General features: G+C 40.4%; 1 protein-coding gene across 1 annotated transcript in view; it reads right to left on the bottom strand.

The window, feature by feature from the left end:
• ZNF462 (zinc finger protein 462) overlaps positions 1-13,583 on the bottom strand; it is a 152,067-nt gene that overhangs the window by 8,546 nt on the left and 129,938 nt on the right.

Genomic DNA, 13,583 nt, shown 5'->3' on the forward strand with positions numbered 1-13,583 from the left:
TGAGGCCAGGGGTGTAGAGTAGATGTCCAATAAACATTTTTCGAGTTAAATTCAAGGGTATACCTTTCATGTGTGTGTGTGTGTGTGTGTGTGTGTGTGTGTGTGTGTGTGTTAGTCACTCAGTCGTGTCCGACTCTTTGTGACCCCATGGACTGTAGCCTGCCAGGCTCCTCTGTCCATGGAATTCTCCAGGTCAAAATACTGGAGTGGGTTGCCATTTCCTCCCCCAGGAGATCTTCCTGGCCCAGGGATTGAACCCGTGTCTCCTGCATTGGCAGGCAGATTCTTTACCATCTGAGCCACCAGGGAAGCCCACATTTCAAATGTATCTGGAGGGAAAGTGGCTCTGTAAGAATCTTGAAAACTAGAAGAGAGAGTCACATTTCCACCACAGCCTATACACCCTGGACGGAGGTGGGGCTGTCCCAGCTTTGACCAATGACAGTTGCTCAATTCCTAACTCCAGTTTAAGTGTCAGACAGTATTGTTACTGTTTAGTGTTACTACTGTTTCTGAAGCTGACCACAGCCTGTTCATCACAGCTGGGATCATCTGAGAAAAATCTAGATGACAAATCCCTAAAAACTCTTTGAAAGTGTTAACTGCGGCTGATTTGTGTTTATATAAAATGTGGTTAGAATAATGTGGGACTCTGGCTTCAAAAATATCATCCAAGAGAAATAAAAACTCACCCCATGAAAACTCCGTGAGGATATTCTATTTGGGGTTCTCATAACAATGGTAGCACACACTGCCCCCTCTTCAATTAATCTGTTTTCCGAACTTCTTCAGTTGCATGCACAGAATGATCAAGAATGACAGCATAGGAGCCAAGCCAACAAAATGACTCAAACCAGCACGGTGATGGGTTCCATGCTTTCCCTGGTGGGGGCCAAGGGAGGGGCCCATGAAGATAAACGAGACCCAGTTCTGGCCTCCAGAGGCACAGAGTTTTGAGTTGAAGAGGGAAGACAGACTTCATTAATTAGACTCCAAGGCAGATTTCCATAGCTGCTACAGTAGAGATAGTGCGTAATGAGGGCGCAGGAGATGATAAGGAGAATTTACAAGACGGTTCCAAAATATTCCCTGGGACCAGCCTGGAACAAAGATGTGCTGAGCACCACCAATTCCATATGCCTGGCAGATGGAAACATCATCATCAACTGTGACAAATGCGTGACAGAATCCCTCCGAGTATCAGGGCCAGCAGACTGTCCTGTGAGAAAGTGTACTTGTCCCCACAGCACCATGTGTGTGCGCGTGGGGTGGGGGGTGGGGGTCGGCAGCATTGAAAACAAGGAAGAAAACTCAAGATAAAAGCTCTCTTAGAAAAAGTGAAACAATCCATTGATACAACTGTTAAGAATGAAATCAGTTGACTTGGAAAACAGCTCAGCATGAGGGTAGAAAAGAGGTCTTCAATGATCACAGCACAAAACCCCGAGCAAAGGCAAATTCCTGTCTGCTCATGAAAAAAAGTTCAAAAAATGATTAGATTAAGATTGGACGGCATCACTGACTCAACAGACATGAGTTTGAGCAGACTCCAGGAGATGGTAAAGGGTAGGGAAACCTGGCATGCTGCAGTTCATGGGGTTGCAGAGTCGGACATGACTGAAGGCATGAACAAGAGACGAAGGTGAAGAGGAGGAAGCCCAGTTAGAATTTTTCTTTCTCTTCCTTCCCTCTAAGAGTTCACGGTACCAGTCAAGCAAAAGATTTTTGCTTAAACCTACCTTCCTAATTAGGGTTTTATCTACTGCCCTCATGCCTACAGACCTATATAGATATTTAAAATATTTATTTTTATAACAAAGAAGCAAAAAGGGAGGGCACAAGGAGCAGGAGCTTTGAAGTCAGACAGATCCGAGTTCAAGTTTAGGGTCTGCCATGAACCAAAGGACTCTGAACATACACGGCCTCAGTGTCCTTGTCTGATCGATAAAGAGGGTCAGCACAGTACCTGAAACACAACAGCTCACCAAATTGTGGTTTCCCTTTCCCTTTCTGGGAATGTGGCCTTTTCCAATTTTGGCTTTTGGAAGTGTGTATAAGAAGCATCATAAATGCATATTTATGAAGTTATGTTTTACCACAAAGTCTACATTTTAATCAAATAGCATTTATGACAAATATCTGAATAAAAGTTTTCTGGGTTGCCAGGTTTTTTTGTTTTTTTTTTTTCCCAGGAAAAGGAGGCAAGATTCCAACTGGCCTAATTTTGAATTATGCAAAGAAAAAATATTTTGAAATGATCGGTACTTAAAGGGGCAGCCTTTCCATATCACTTTATCCCCACTTTCAGCCAGGTTAGCTACAGGCATGTGGAATGGGCAGGAGAGGTGGGTATTGCCAGGAAACAAAAATAATGAGACTGAGAAAGGTCAAAAAACAATCCTCAAATGACTTCTTTAATCCAGCAGTTTGCGCTCATTCATTCACTGATTCATTCATTCAGGACTCCCAGCGGCCCTGCCGTGTGCCAGGCCCTGTGCTGATCAAGGAACTCGGAGTGACAGAAGGAGATCTGTCACCAAACCAAATGTTATTTTTTCTTTTCCGCCTTCCTCTTTCTTCTCCTTTTACAGGAAAACTGTTAGCATTTTGGATTCTGCACAATTTTAGGAGTGCATGACATTTTCATGGTTTAACATTCACCCAAGGGGCTCACCCAGGATGTATTTGTCCTGAAGATTTCTAAAATCTTTGTTTAAAAATAAAAATGAATTTTTTTTTGCTATGTAATTAGAAGATTTTAAATTAAAAAGTCTTTACAGGGTTGAGTTCTTACTATACCTTTAATCTCCAAACTAGCAATCCAGGATTCATCTTCATACAAAAGGAAGCCTTCCGGCTGCATTTCTGAGCCTCTGTCCCTTCCCTCCCTCCTGCCAGATTCCCTGTGTGTGTTCTCACCACCTCTTATATCTATCCATCCAGTGCGGCTGAATGGAGGGTTTTTTTTTTTTTAATTAAATCTGCTCCTGTCAGTCTCTGCTTGCCCTGAGGATAAAACCCCAATTTCTTCCTGTGGTTTACGTGTCTGATTATCATCTTACATTCTAGCCCACCCCCTCCCTTAAGCTGACTCCCCTTTGCTCCCACAATCCTGAACTTATTGAGGTTCCTGGAACAGGCCAATCTCTTGACTTTGGGCCTCTTTCTGCACAGGCCATGAGCTCCGGGTGAAACTCTGTCCAGCCTGCCTCCCTCATGTGGTTCCTCCTCAGACTACCATAACCAGTCTCGCTCCAATGTCACCGCATCTGGGGGACTTTCCCTCAATTCCTCCTTGGTTAAATATCCTTGCTTGAAGCTTCCACAGCAGCCTCCCCTGTCCTCCCCTTTTACATAGCCCAGGGAACTGTAGTCAGTATCCTGTAATAACCTATGATAGAAAAGAATATATATATGTGTAACTGAATCACGTTGCTGTACATCTGAAACTAACACAATGTTGTAAATTAACTATATTTCAATTAAAACTAAACTCAGTAATTAACATCTTCTGGCCTGCCTCCCCAACAGAACAAACTCCATGAAGACAGACACCCTGCAGCTCAGCCAGATCTGCACTGGTCAGAGCAGTGTCCAGATTGAAGTGGGCACGGTTCTCACCTCCTAATTACCAGGTGTCTGCGTTTTCATTTAATACATTTTTCTTTCCCATAAAAATATACAATGAAAAATTAGCCAATAGAAAAAACTCATTTAAAATCTAACAACCTATACATAGTACCTGTGAAGCAGTTGTTATATTTCTGTATCTCTGTTCTCTATTCACAGATGATGTACAGTACTGCTTTTTTTATGCCTGGTATGACATAAATATCAATCTCTGTATATATCTATTTAATATATGTATACATTTAATATATGTATACATCCAATCACCATATAATACTTTGTCAAGTGAATTTATTATAGTTTACTTGACTCTTCCCATGTGAGTTTACCTTTGGTTATTTCTGGCTTTTCACTATTAAAAATGCAGTAGTAAGCCTTCCTAAAAGGCTTTCATGTTTAGTTTTAGCCATGGCAATCAGAAAAGAAAAAGAAAAGGAATCAAAATTAGAAAAGAAGCAAAACTGTCACTGTTTGCAGCTGACATGATAACAATACAGGGAATATCTTAAAGATGCCACCAGAGAACTACTAGAGTTCATCAATGACTTCAGATTGCAGAATACAAAATTAATACACAGAAATCTGTTTTATACTAACAGTTGAAGAGCAGGAGGAGAAATTAAGGAAACAGTTCCATTTATTATCAAATCAGAAAGAATAAAATACCTAGGAATAAACCTACCTAAAGAGACAACAGACCTGTACTCTGAAAATTATAAGATGCTAATGAAAGAAACTGAAGATGAGACAAACAGATGGAAAGATATACCATGTTCTTGAATGGGAAGAATCAATATTGTCAAAATGACTATACCACCCAAAGCATTCTACACATTAACTGCAATCCCTATCAAATTACCAATGGCATTTTTTTTTTTCATAGAACTGTAACAAAGAATGTTAAAACTTGTATGGAAACACGAAAGACCCTGAATAGCTAAAGCACTGCTGAGAAAGAAAAATGGAGCTGGAGGAATCAGGGAGGAATCAGGCTCCCTGACTTCAAATTATACTACAAAGTTAGACATCAAAGCAGTATGGCACTGGAACAAAAATAGAAATATAGATCAGTGGAACAGGACAGAAAGCTCAGAAATAATTCTTGTACTTACAGCCAATTAATCTATGATAAATGAGGCAAGAACATACAACGGAGAAAAGACAGTTTCTTTGGACAAACCATGGTGGAGAGTTCTGACAAAATGTGGTCCACTGGCAGAGGTCAATGGCAAACCACTTCACTACTCTTGCCTTGAGAAAAGTATGAAAAGGCAAAAAGATATGACGCTGAAAGATGAACTCCCCAGGTTGGTAGGTGCCCAATGTGCTATCGGAAAAGAGTGGAGAAATAACACCAGAAAGAATGAAGCAACAGAGCCAAGTGAAAACAATGCCCAGTTGTGGATGTGACTGGTGATGGAAGTAAAGTCTGATGCGGTAAAGAACAATATTGCACAGGAACCTGGAATGTTAGGTCCATGAATCAAGGAAAACTGGAAGTGGTCAAACAGGAGATGGCAAGAGTGGACATTGGCATTTCAGTAATCAGTGAACTAAAATGGACTGGAATGGGCAAATTTAACTCAGATGACCATTATATCTACTACTGTGGGCAGGAATCCCTTAGAAGAAATGGAGTAGCCATCGTAGTCAACAAAAGAGTCCGAAATGCAGTACATGTATGCAGTCTCAAAAACGACAGAATATAAAAAAAATTAAAAAAAAAAAAAAAAAAAAACACGACAGAATGGTCTCTGTTTGTTTCCAAGGCAAACCATTCAATATCACGGTAATCCAGGCCTATGCCCTGACCAGTAATGCTGAAGAACCTGAAGTTGAATGGTTCTATGAAAACCTATAAGACCTTCAAGAACTAACACCCCCCAAAAGATGTCCTTTTCATTATAGGGGACTGGAATGCAAAAGTAGCAAGTCAAGAGATACCTGAACTAACAGGGAAATTTGGCCTTGGAGTACAAATGAAGCAGGGCAAAGGCTAACAGAGTTTTGCCAAGAGAATGCACTGGTCATAGCAAACACCCTCTTCCAACAACACAAGAGAAGACTCTACACATGGACATCACCAGATGGTCAATACTGAAATCAGACTGATTATATTCTTTGCAGCCAAAGATGGAGAAGCTCTAGACAGTCAGCAATAACAAGACCGGAGCTGAATGTGGCTCAGATCATGAACTCCTTATTGCCAAATTCAGACTTAAATTGAAGAAAGTAGGGAAATCATTAGAGCATTCAGGTACGACCTAAATCAAATCCCTTACAATTACACAATGGAAGTGAAAAATAGATTCAAAGGATTAGATCTGATAAGAGTGCCTGAAGAACTATGACAGAGGTTTGCAACACTGTACAGGAGACAGTGATCAAGACCATTCCCGATCGGGATTGGGAATACATGTAAATCCATGGCTGATTCATATCAATGTATGACAAACCCACTGGAAAAAAAATAATAATTAAAAAAAAAAATAAAGTGATTATCTATAAAAAAAAAAAAAAAGACCATTCCCAAGAAAAAGAAATGCAAAAAGGCACAATGGCTGCCTGAGGAGCCCTTACAAATGGCTGAGAAGAGAAATGAAAGGCAAAGGAGGAAAGGAAAGATATACCCATCTGAATGCAGAGTTCCAAAGAATAGTAAGGAGAAATAAGAAAGCCTTCCTTGGGATCAATGCAAAGAAATAGAGGAAAACAATAGAATGGGAAAGACTAGAAATCTCTTCAAGAAAATCAGTGATACCAAGAGAACTTTTCATGCACAGATGGGCACAATGAAGGACAGAAATGGTATGGACCTAACAGAAGCAAACAACATTAAGAGGTGGCAAGAATACACAGAAGAACTATACAAAAAGATCTTCATGACCCAGATAACCACGATGCTTTGATCACTTCCCTAGAAACAGACATCCTGGAATCTGAAGTCAGGTAGGCCTTAGGAAGCATCACTACGAACAAAGCTAGTGGAGGTGATGGAATTCCAGTTGAGCTATTTCAAATCCTAAAAGATGATGCTGTGAAAGTGCTGCACTCAATATGCCAGCAAATTTGGAAAACTCAGCAGTGGCCACAGGACTGGAAATAGTCAGTTTTTATTCCAATCCCAAAGAAAGGCAATGACAAAGAATGTTCAAACTATCACACAGCAACTGCACTCATCTCACATGCTAGCAAAGTAATGCTCAAAATTCTCCAGGCTTCAACAGTACATGAACTGTGAACTTCCAGATATTCAAGCTGGATTTAGAAAAGGCAAAGGAACCAGAGATCAAATTGCCCACATCCGGTGGATCATCGAAAAAGGAAGAGAGTTCTGAAAGAAAAAGCAAGAAGTAAAGCAAGTACTTCTGCTTTATTGACTACACTAAAGCCTTTGACTGTGTAGATCACAACAAACTGGAAATTTTACCTGCCTCCTGAGAAATCTGTATGCAGGTCAAGAAGCAACAGTAAGAACGGTACATGGAACAACAGACTGGTTCCAAATTGGGAAAGGAGTACGTCAAGGTTATGTATTATCACCCTGACTATTTAACTTATATGCAGAGTGTATCATGAGAAATGCTGGGCTGGATGAAGCAGAAGCTGGAATCAAGACTGCTGGGAGAAATATCAATAACCTCAGATACGCAGACAATACCACCCTTGGGACAGAAAGTGAAGAGGAACTGAAGAGCCTCTTGATGAAAGTGAAAGAAGAGAGTGAAAAAGTTGGCTTAAAGCTCAACATTCAGAAAACTAAGTTCATGGTATCTGATACCATCACTTCATGGCAAATAGATGGGGAAACAATGGAAACAGTAAGATACTTTATTTGGGGTGGGAGCTCCAAAATCACTGCAGATGGTGAGTGCAGCCATAAAACTGAAAAATGCTAGCTCCTTGGAAGAAAAGCTATGACCAACCAAGACAGTGTATTAAAAATAAGAGACATTACTTTGCTGACAAACGTCCACCTAGTCAAAGCTATGGTTTTTCCAATAGTCATGTATGGATGTGAGAGTTGGACTATAAAGAAAGATGAATGGTGAAGAATTGATGCTTTTGAACTGTGGTGTTGGAGAAGACTCTTGAGAGTCCCTTGGACTGCAAGGAGATCAAACCAGTCAATGCAACAGAAAATCAGTCCAGAATATTCATTGGAAGGACTGATGCTGAAGCTGAAACTCCAATATTTGGCCACCTGATGTGAAAAACTGACTCACTAGGAAAGACCCTGCTGCTGGGAAAGATAGAAGGCAGGAGCAGAAGGGGCTGACAGAGGATGAGATGGTTGGATGGCATCACTGACTCAATGGACTTGAGTTTGAGCAAGCTCTGGGAGCTGGTGATGGACAAGGAAGGCTGGTATGCTTGCAGTCAATGGGATCGCAAAGAGTTGGACACGACTGAGCGACTGAACTGAACTGACTCAATAAGTAGTACTGGGAAAACTGGACAGCTATAGGGAAAAGAATGAAATTAGAACATTCTCTAACATAATATACAAAAGTAAACTCAAAGTGGATTAAAAACCTAAATATAAGACTGGATACTATAAAACTCTAAGAGAAAAGACTAGGCAAAATACTCCTTGACATAAATCACAGCAGTATCTTTATATCCATTTCCTAGAGTAAGGGAAATTTAAAAAAAAATAAAGAAATGGGACCTAATGAAACTCAAAATGTTTTGTACAGCAAAGGAAATCATCAGTGAAGTAAAAAGACAACCCACAGAATGGGAGAAAATATTTGAAAATGTTGTGACCAATGAGGGATTAATGCCTAAAATATATAAATAAACAGCTCATACAGCTCAATATCAAAAACCAAAAAACCCTAACGGACAGAAGATCTAAATAGACATTTCTCCAAGGAAGACAGATGGCCAATAAATATATTAGAAGATGCTCAACATTGCTAATTATTAGAGAAATGCAAATTGTAACAACAATTGTGTATCACTTCATACTGGTCAGAAAGGTCTACAAGTCAGGACTTCCCTGGCAGTTCTGTGGTTAAGACTCCAAGTTTCCACAGTAGGGGGCACAGGTTCGATCTCTAGTTGGGAAACTAAGATCCCACATGCTGCATGGTGCGGGCTCCCACAAAAATTGTCTATAAACAACACATGCTGGAGAAGGAGTGGAGAAAAGGGAAACTTCCTACGCTGTTGGTGAGAATGTAAATTGGTACAACCACTATACAGAACAGCATCAGTCAGTTCAGTTCAGTCGCTCAGTCATGTCCAACTCTTTGCCACCCCATGGACTGCAGCACACTAGGCTCTCCTGTCCATCACCAACTCCTGAAGCTTGCTCAAACTCATGTCCATCGAGTCAGCGATGCCCATCTCATCATCTGTGGTCCCCTTCTCCTCCTGCCGTCTATCTTTCCCAGCATCAGGGTCTTTGCCAATGAGTCAGTTCTTCCCATCAGGTGGCCAGAGTATCGGAGCTTCAGCTTCAGCATCAGTCTTTCCAATGAATATTCAGAACTGATTTCCTTTCAGATGGACTGGCTGGATCTCCTTGTAGTTCAAGGGACTCAAGAGTCTTTTCCAACACCACAGTTCAAAAGCATCAATTCTTCACTGTTCAGCTTTCTTATAGTCCAACTCTCACATCCATACATGACTATTAGAAAAACCATAGCTTTGACTAGATGGACTTTTGTCAGCAAAGTAGTGTCTCTTCTTTTTAATATGCTGTCTAGATTGATCATAGCTTTCCTTCCAAGGAGCAAGTGTCTTTTAATCTCAGGGCTGCACTCACTATCTGCAGTGATTTTGGAGCCCAAGGAAATAAAGTCTGTCACTATTTCCATTGTTTCTCCATCTATTTGCCTTGAAGTGATGAGATCAGATGCCATGATCTTAGTTTTCTGAATGCTGAGTTTTAAGCCAGCTTTTTCACTCTCCTCTTTTACTTTCATCAAGAGGCTCTCCAGTTCCTCTTCACTTTCTGCCATAAGGGTGGTGTCATCTGCATATCTGAGGTCACTGATGTTTCTCTCAGCAATCTTGATTCGAGCCGGCATCCAGCCCAGCATTTCACATGATGCACTCTGCATATAAGTTAAACAAGCAGGGTGATACTCCTTTCCCGATTTGGAACCAGTCTGTTGTTCCATGTCCAGTTCTAACTGTTGCTTCTTGACCCGCAAACAGATTTCTCAGGAGGCAGGTAAGGTGGTCTAGTATTCCCATCTCTTTCAGAATTTTCCAGTTTGTTGTGATCTACACAGTCACAGGCTTTGGCATAGTCAATAAAGCAGAAATAGATGTTTTTCTGGAACTCTCTTGCTTTTTCTATGATCCAACGGATGTTGGCAATTTGATCTCTGGTTCCTCTGTCTTTTCTATATCCAGCTTGAACTCCTGGAAGTTCACAGTTCATGCACTGTTGAAGCCTGGCTTGGAGAATTTTGAGCATTACTTTGCTAGCATGTGAGAGTGCAATTGTCGTATGACAGTTTGAACATTCTTTGTCACTGCCTGCCCTTCTTTGGGATCGGAATGAAAACTGACCTTTTCCAGTCCTGTGGCCACTGCTGAGTTTTCCAAATTTGCTGACATATTGAGTGCAGCACTTTCACAGCATCATCTTTTAGGATTTGAAATAGCTCAACTGGAATTCCATCACCTCCACTAGCTTTGTTCATAGTGATGCTTCCTAAGGTCCACTTGACTTTGCATTCCAGGATGTCTAGTTCTAGGAAAGTGATTACACCATCATGGTTATCTGGGTCATGAAGATCTTTTTGTATAGTTCTTCTGTGTATTTCTTAATATCTTCTGCTTCTGTTAGGTTCATACTTTTAAATGATATGGACGTAACAGAAGAGAACAGTATAGAGGTTCCTTAAAACTAAAGATGATTCAGCAACCCCACTCCTGGGCATCAATCTGAAGAAAATCATAATTTGAAAAGATACATGTACCTCAACGTTGAGTGCAGCACTGTTCACAATAAATAAGAAATGGAAGCAGGCTAAATGTCCATCGACAGAGAAATGAATACAGAATATGTGGTACACATATACTACTTGGGCTTCCCTCATAGCTCAGTCGGTAAAGTATTTGCCTGCAATGATGGATACCCAGGTTCGATTCCTGGGTTGGGAAGATCCCCTGGAGAAGGAAATGGCAACCCACTCTAGTATTCTTGCCCGGAGAATCCCATGGACAGAGGAGCCTGGCAGGCTACAGTCCATGGGGTCACAAGAGTCAGACACGACTTAGCAACTAAGCCACCATGTACTACTTAGCCATAAAAAAAGAATGAAAATGACATTTGTAACAACATGGATGGACCCACAAATTATCACACTCAGTGAAGTAAGTCAGACAAAGACATTTATCATACGGTATCGCTTATATGTGGAATCTTAAAAAAAATGGTACAAATGAATGTATTTACAAAACAGAAACAGGGTTACAGATTATAAAGTATAAAACAAACTTAAGGTTATGGGGAGGAAGAAGGGTTGGGATAAAAGGGAGACTGGGATTGACATATACATACTACATATATAAAACATAACTAATAAGGACCTACTGTATATCACAGGGGATATTCTGTAATATTCTGTAATAACCTATATGGGGAAATAATCTGAAAAATAATGGAGAGAGATATATATATATCTGAACCACTTTGCTGTACAACTGAAATTAATACAACATTGTAATTCAACTATACTCCAATATAAATTTTTTTAAAATACATTAATTAAAAAAAAACATAGTAATAAGACTTACAGTATACAAACCTTTCTTTCATGTTTAGATTTTATAAGCTAAATTCTCAGACATGAAATTAAGGGTCAAAGTCAAATGATATATAGATTTTATATTACAGTTCCAATATATTTCTAAGTTGGCTTCTAAAATGTTCATACTGGTACATGATCATTAGTTTCTGGACCCAGAAATTGGTGGGTATCTGACCAACTTCTTAATGGGCCAGAAGACCTATGGAGGGACATTCACGTTTTTTCTCTGGAGATGAGAAGCAATTTATCACCTTGTTTCCCAAAAGGGCCACAACAGAGGGAGAAAGACAGCAAGGCTGAGTGTGCATTCTAGAACCTGGCTCTTTGGAGCCTTCTGAAGGCAGAAGAAGCCATCCACGCTTTTAAAGGGTAGACTGTTCAGATACATTATCGCTCAGACAGTAAAATTATATGTAGATCCTCATATCCTGTGAAAGTTATTTGTGAATGTCCATGAAGTCAAAGTCACCTGTGAACACTACTCACTCAGAATTGTGTGAAAACCTCTAGTAAGGAAGTGAGATGAAGTGCCAGTGAGCAGCAAAACCTGTACCCCTTCACACTGAAGTGGGGACACTACACACCCTTCCACGCTCACACTGAATGCTCAAGCTGCAACACTATGTCTGTCCTTTTGTTAGTTGCTTTTTAGCCAGTCAGCAAAACGGTTTTGATCTGTCCTTAGCAGAGGAAAGAATTTCCATACCAATTCTTACTTCTAAGAATTCTTCTAAGAATTAGCATTCTTACTTCTAAGATGAGAGGAGTGTTATATGATTTACAAATATAACCAAGTTGCATATGCATTTTCATACTGTCCTGGGGACAAACCAGTTTTACAGGAAAGACTGATATAAACTTGCTTGTAAAGGGAAGAATGAAACTGGGCGCTCTCATCTTCATGTGACCTAGCAGACATCAGGTGGAGGAGATGATGATGAAGAAAAACCTACTTAACCTTTCCAGAGTCCCCCTCCTATCAAGATAACACTTGTACATTCCAAAAGAGACACCTGATCAGGAGATGCACATCATGTAAGAGCGCATGCTCATGTTAAGGAGAAAGGCCGAGTGAACTTTTTACTTCTAGAAGAAGTGACAGCAGAGAACATGGAAAAACTGCCTCTTACATCAGAAATGCCCATCTCAGTCACAAACTGAGAATATGTAGCTACAAAGATCTTAAAGGACTTATGGCCCAGGCCAGCAAACTTTTTCTGTGAAAGGCCAGTTGAGCAAGTTTTCTTAGGTTTTCTGGACCACGAGGTCTGTCACAACTACTCAGTTATCCTCTATCTTGAAAGCAGTCACAGACAATATGGAAATGGATGCACGTGACTGTGTTCCAAGAAAACTATATTTAGGGACACTGAAATTTGAATTTCATATGATTTCACATGTCACGAAATATTACTCTTTTGATTTTTGTCAACCTATTAAAAACTGTCAAAACCGTTCCTGGCTGTCAGACCATATAAATAGGCAGTGGGTCCGATCTGGTCCATGGGCAGCGTGTGCCCACCCCTGACTTACGCTCTCAGTTGGTTTCCCCAGCAGGTCTTCCTTGCCTGTCTCTGAAAGTCGGAATGGGAATGAGGGAAAGGAACCGGTGGGAGAAAGGTTCAGCAAAGTGTTGCCTCTATGAATTTTACAGGGAGATGGTCAAAGATGCAGGTAAAAGTCAGGAATTCTCAATGAGCATTTCAGTCAGAGCTCTTGGAAAAGCTTCTAGGGAAGACATGCAGCCCAGCGTATTACGGTTCTATGAAAGATAAGCCGTGACACCACACCTGCTGGGCAACTATGCCGCCCCCTCCCATTTGAAAGATAGCTTTATCCATTACTTACCATGCTGGTTGTGACTCTTTGTTTAAGCTCATCTCACCTGTTTGCTTATAAACTCTTCCAGGGTAGCAACCATTTCTTATTTACTTTTATAGGCTCAGTGCAGAGTATAAGGCCAGTCATCTAGTTGACACATAACACACGTTATCTGAATTTACCAGTAGCATAAAAACCCATAGGCAATCATAAAGTATAAAGGACTTCATAATATTGTATGCCAAGGTATAAATTTGCTTGCTAATAAAACTGGACATTTTCCTAAAAGATTTTGTTCTAATGCTTACCAAATAATTATATGCTAAAAATTAATCCAGTCATTTTTACACATAT

This window comes from Cervus elaphus, chromosome 16 (assembly GCF_910594005.1).
Source record: "Cervus elaphus chromosome 16, mCerEla1.1, whole genome shotgun sequence".
Lineage (NCBI taxonomy): Eukaryota > Metazoa > Chordata > Mammalia > Artiodactyla > Cervidae > Cervus > Cervus elaphus.